A 5,982-nucleotide genomic window follows, 5' to 3' on the forward strand; every position below is an offset into this window, starting at 1 on the left:
CCCGTACCCTTTGCTTACCATGGCTGCCTGGAAACCAGGGCCGGTGCAAGGACATTTCATGCCCTAGGTGAAACTTCCACCTTGTGCCCTCCCCTGCACCCCGCACTCCCACCCTGAGGCGCCCCTCCCGCGGCAGCTCCCCACCCTCCGCCCTCAGGCACACCTCCCTGCCCCAGCTCACCCCTGCTCCGCGCACAAGCACCTCGAGCACGCCTTGGCTGCTTCACTTCTGCCTTCCAGGCTTGCGGCGCCTAAGCTGATTGGCACCGCAAGCCTGGAAGGCGGGAGAAGTGAAGCAGCCACGACGTGCTTGGGGGGGAGGCGGGGCTGGGGGGAGCTGATGCAGGGAGTTCCCCTGTGTGCCGCCCCCCACTTGCTGCAGGCGGCCCTCCTTGCGCTCCCCTGACCCAGCTCCCTCCCCATAAATACCACTGGCTGCTGAAGATCTGGCTGCTGTGGTTGCTGGCGAAGAAAATGGCGCCCCACAAATGCCAGCGCCCTAGGCGACTGCCTAAATTGCCTAAATGGTTGCACTGGCTCTGCTGGAAACCGAATTCTGTTGCCCAGCTGTGTGTGATGTCACCATACCAGCAGCGGGCGCTCAATAGAAAAGGCAAAATGCGACCTTGTACCTAAAGCACATGCGCTGTCTGCTGTGAATTGCTTGATTCACTCTGAAAGAATCTCCCTTTTGTCCTCAGAAATGTATCTTCTTAAATTGTGCTCTCCCTTTCATCCCCCCACAGGTGCAACTGTTTCTGTGCTCCCCCTATCATCTCCGTCCCTGAGGTTATCGCAGATTAGAAGGTGAAAAAAAACCGCATTCACGATGACATGTTGTCCGAGCTCATGCAGTCCTCCCGCACTGATAGGGCACAGCTGAATGCATGGAGGCATTCGGTGGCAGAGGCCAGGAAGGCATATAGTGAGCGTGATCAAACCATTCAGGAGAAGATGCTGAGGCTAATGGGGGAGCAAACGGACATGATCAGGCATCTGGTGGAGCTGCAGGAAAGGAAACTAGAGCACAGACCCCCCGCTGCATCCATTGTGTAACCATCTGAACCTCCTCGTCAAGTTCCAAAGCCTCCTCACCCAGACGCCAAGAACGCAGGGGGGAGGCTCCGGCACTCAGCCACTCCACTCCAGAGGATGGCTAAGCAACAGAAGGCTGTCATTCAAACAGCTTTGATTTGTACTGTGGCTACAATGAGTAATGTGACCTTGTCCTTCTCTCCTCCCCCACCCCACCCAGGCTACCTTGTCAGTGAGCTCAATATTTTTTAAAATAAATAAATAATGAATGGATTCAAAGCAATAAGGACTTTATTTCCTTTGCCAGCTGTAGTCGAAGAGGGGAGAGGGATTGGCTTACAGGGAAGTACATTCACCAAAGGGGGTGGTTTTGCATCAAGGACAAACACACACAGCTGTCACACTGTAGCCTGGTCAGTCATTAAACTGTTTTTAAAGCCGCTCTGATGTGCAGCGCGCCTCTGTGTGCTCTTCTAATCGCCCTGGTGTCTGACTGATCAAAATTGGCCACGAGGCGATTTGCCTCAACCTCCCACCCTGCCATAAACATCTCCCCTTACTCTCATAGATATTATGGAGCACCCAGCAAGCAGCAATAACAATGGGAATATTGGTGGCGCTGAGGTCTAACCTACTCAGCAAATAACGCCAACACACTTTTAAACATCCACAGGCACGTTCTACCACCATTCTGCACTTGCTCAGCCTATAGTTGAACTGCTCCTTGCTATTGTTCAGGCTGCCTGTGTACACCTTCATGAGCCATGGGAGCAAGGGGTAGGCTGGGTCCCCAAGGATAACTATTGGCATTTCAACATCCCCAATGGTAATTTTCCCGTCTGGGAAGAATGTCCCTTCTTGCAGATTTTCAAACAGCTCACAGTTCCATAAGATGTGAGCGTCATGCACCTTTCCTGACTATCCCGTGTTGATGTTGGTAAAACGTCCCTTGTGATCCACCAGTGCTTGCAGCACCATTGAGAAGCACAAGAACAAATGGATATAAACTGGACACTAGGAAGTTTAGACTTGAAATTAGACAAAGGTTTCTAACCATTGGAGGAATGAAATTCTGGAACAGCCTTCCAAGGGGACTAGCGGGGGCAAAAGACATATCTGGCTTTAAGACTAAGCTTGATAAGTTTAAGGAGGGGATGATATGATGGGATAGCCTAATTTTGGCAATTAATTTGGCAATTGATCTTTGATTATCAGCAGGTAAGTATGCCCAGTGGTCTGTGATGGGATGTTAGATGGGGTGGGATCTGAGTTACTACAGAGAATTCTTTCCTGGGTGCTGGCTGGTGAGTCTTGTCCACATTCTCAGGGTTTAACTGATTGCCACATTTGGGGTCGGGAAGGAATTTTCATCCAGGGCAGATTGGCAGAGGTTTTTCACCTTCCTCTGCAGCATGGGGCACGGGTCACTTGCTGGAGGATTCTCTGCATCTTGAGGTCTTTAACCATGATTTGAGGACTTCAATAACTCAGACATAGGTGAGGGGGTTGTTACAGGATTGGATGGGTGAGATTCTGTGGCCTGCGTTGTGCAGGAGGTCAGAGTAGATGATTATAATGGTCCCTTTTGACCTTGAGTCTATGAAAAGTACCCTTTGCAGTTTATGTACAGTTTGGCAAGGTGCTCCAGTGCCAAGATAGGGATATGCGTTCCGTCTATCACCCCACCACAATTAGGGAACCCCATTGCAGCAAAGCCATCCACTATGACCTGCACATTTCCCAGAGTCACTATCCTTGTTAGCAGAAGGTTATTGATTGCCTTGGCTACTTGGGTCACAGCAACCCCCATGGTAGATTTGCCCACTCTGAATTGATTCCTGACTGACCAGTAGCAGTCAGGTGTTCCAAGCTTCCACAGGGTTATCGCCACTCGCTTCTCAACTGTCAGGGCAGGTCTCATCTTGGTATTCCTGCGCTTCAGGACTGGGGAGAGCAACTCACACAGTTCCAGGAAAGTGGCCTTACGCGTGCAAAAGTTTCACAGCCACTGGGAATCATCCCATACCTGCAACACTATGCGGTCCCACCAGTCTGGGCTTGTTTGCTGGGCCCAGAATCGGCGTTCCACTGTATCATCCAGTCCCAGTGCCACCATGTCCCAATTGCTATATCCCATGCTTTCAGGAATGTCTGTGTCCATGTCCTCACAATCTTCCTCATGCTAGCGGCTCCTAGCCAGCCTCTGCACATACCGCTGGATAATGTGTGAGGTGTTTACAATGCTCACAACAGCTGTGCACAGCTGAGCGGGCTCCATGCTTGCCGTGCTATGGCATGTGCACGGATAACCCAGGAAAAGAGGCATGAAACGATTGTTTGCTGTTGCTTTCAAGGAGGGAGGGAGGGGAGACAACATGTACCCAAAACCACCTGCGACAATGTTTTTGCCCCATCAGGCATTGGGAGCTTAACCCGGAATTCCAATGGGCGGTGGGGACTGTGGGATAGCTACCCACAGTGCACCATTCTGTAAGTCGATGCTAGCCACGGTATTGAGGACGCACTCCAAGGACCTGCTGTGCTTCATGGGGACACACACGATCGACTGTATAAATTCTTTCTAAAGATCGACTTCTATAAAATCGACCTAATTTTGTAGGGTAGACATGCCCGGAGACACCTAAACCCCTGGGATAAGGGTGACAGGATTAAAGAAACTCCCGTAGCCTCATTTGCATCGAAGATGGGACAGGGAGGCATCTCCATTAGCATATAGAATGGAAAACAGAGATTCCTAGGCAAGAACCGCACAGAACTCTGGGTCCAGAAAAGCAGGAAAGCAAAGCGTGATGGGGAATCTCTGTTCCAGATGTTAATGAACCTGCCTGCCCACACCCAGCTCAGCAGTTATCAGACCAATTCTAGTAATAAATCCTTTATTGGTATCCAAATCAGTGAAGCTCCCTAACTGCACTGTGAGCTCCCTCCAAGGAACACCGCCCATAGCCAGGAATGAGCAGTTCCTGTTGTCTAGCCTGAACAAAACACCTTTGGTTTACTCCCATGAGCCATCAGTTTACACATAAACAAATCTACAAAAACAACAAGGCGTCCGATGGCACCTTAAAGACTAACAGATTTATTTGGGCCTAAGCTTTCGTGGGTAAAAAAACCCACTTCTTCAGATGCATTCCCCCCGACACAAACAAATCTAGTGTTCTCCCTGAACCATTGTTGTTTCCCTACAACCCCCCCGACCCACGCTCAAGTAAGTGATCTGATGCCTGGATCCAAAATCTGCATCAGTTCCATTGGGACTTCGTCTTCTCCTGACTGATCGTGTAGGGGGCTCTGCCTGACTCCAGCACTCCAGACCCTCATCTTCCACCACCACCTGGGACCCTCAAAGGATTCAGGCTTCACAGAGTGGTGAGAACCCAGCTTTCTTTCTCTCTCTCTCTAGGTGTAGCCTTCTGACACTGACTTGTGGGATCAGTGAGTTTTCTAAACCTGACTTTTATAATTAAATTTAAGTTTGATTTACTATTATCACTGTTCTGTTTGTTTGGCTCTCCTATGGTTATTACCCAGCAATAAATAACTTTCATGGTTAAGCTGGTTGCTTCTCTCTCTCTCTTCCTCCACCCCTCGTGGGTGGTTATTTTTTTGGCTTCCGTATTTGCTCTGCAGCAATGCTCCTGGTATCTAAACTAAAGATCCTTGCAGCACCCAAAGATCCTGTGGGGTTTGCTCATCAAGTGGGTTCTACCAGAACAATTGCAACGAGAAAGTGGGGCAAGGGACGTGCTGAACCTGGGACATATGAGAGCGGCCGATTGAAAATGCTGCTCGACCCAGCCAGGCGTACTCTGTTCCGGTGCGGTGCCCATGGCATATGAGGGGGACAGCTTGGTGGCGCTGCTCGACCCAGCCTGCTGAGACCAGGGACATATAAGGGGTCAGCTTGGGAGTGCTAATTAACCCTGTCCGCTCAGACACACTCTGGTGTGTGTGTGTGTGTGTGTGTCTGATTCTGCGGCTGGAAGAACCCAGCCATGGGGAACCCAGGTCCTGCAGGACAGCTCCACTGGGAGGGAACTTCCAGCTGGGAGAAGCAGAGCTTTGTATGAGAACACAGGTGCCGCAAGCAGTACATTGATAGAATTACAGAACCCCGCACCCCCTGAAGAGTAACCCTCACAAATGAGCACACCCCAAGTAACGGGCAAATCTGGTAACAGAGGGAACTGTTCACTGCTAAGTCCCAGGTTCCCATTCAGGCTGGGAGTCACCAGAAGCTCCTGGGGCTAGATCCCCACGGGTATTTTTGTACCTAACTCCTGTCTGGGCCTTGGCATCTCCTGGCTGTTGACCAGGCTGTGTGTCGGTGAGTCGCAGGGCAGCTCCATGGCAAACTCCATCCCCCATGGCACGAACAGGACTCGGGAGAAGCTAAGGTTTGAACTGGGCCATGGAGACTGAGCAGGTCCCCTCAGAGCAGCGCTCCCGGTGCGGGGCAGAGGGATTTTGTCCTGGTGCTGCTCACGTTGCACCTGTGGCTCAACGGAGAGCTCCGTCTCCAAAGCTGGAATTCATCTAACCAACCAAAGCTGGCACTGCCCAGCCATGGATTCTCAGAGACGCCGGTGTAGGCCAAGAGCGAACCCCCTTCCCACTGGCATGTGGAGGGTGGTGGATGGAACTGCCTGGGTGTCAGGTTCCTGTTTTAGCTGGTTCCATTTAAAGGCCAGTGTCTTGTTCCCAGGGCCCAGCTGTGTGCGATGGGCTGAGCAATGGCCATGCAGACCAGCCCCACCTCAGAGTCGGGGGCAGCACCGTGGGAGCAGAGGGGGTTCTGCTGGGCCCCAGCGCTGCTGCAGTCAGGGCTCAGGAAGCTGCTCACAAAAGCAGAAGTGCCGTGTACTGCTGTGGGGAGGGGGGGACTTTTGTTTTTAACCCTCATTTCCTGTGCGTGGGCTTCAGAGC

The sequence above is a fragment of the Gopherus evgoodei genome, chromosome 22, assembly GCF_007399415.2.
Source record: "Gopherus evgoodei ecotype Sinaloan lineage chromosome 22, rGopEvg1_v1.p, whole genome shotgun sequence".
Taxonomy (NCBI): Eukaryota; Metazoa; Chordata; order Testudines; family Testudinidae; genus Gopherus; species Gopherus evgoodei.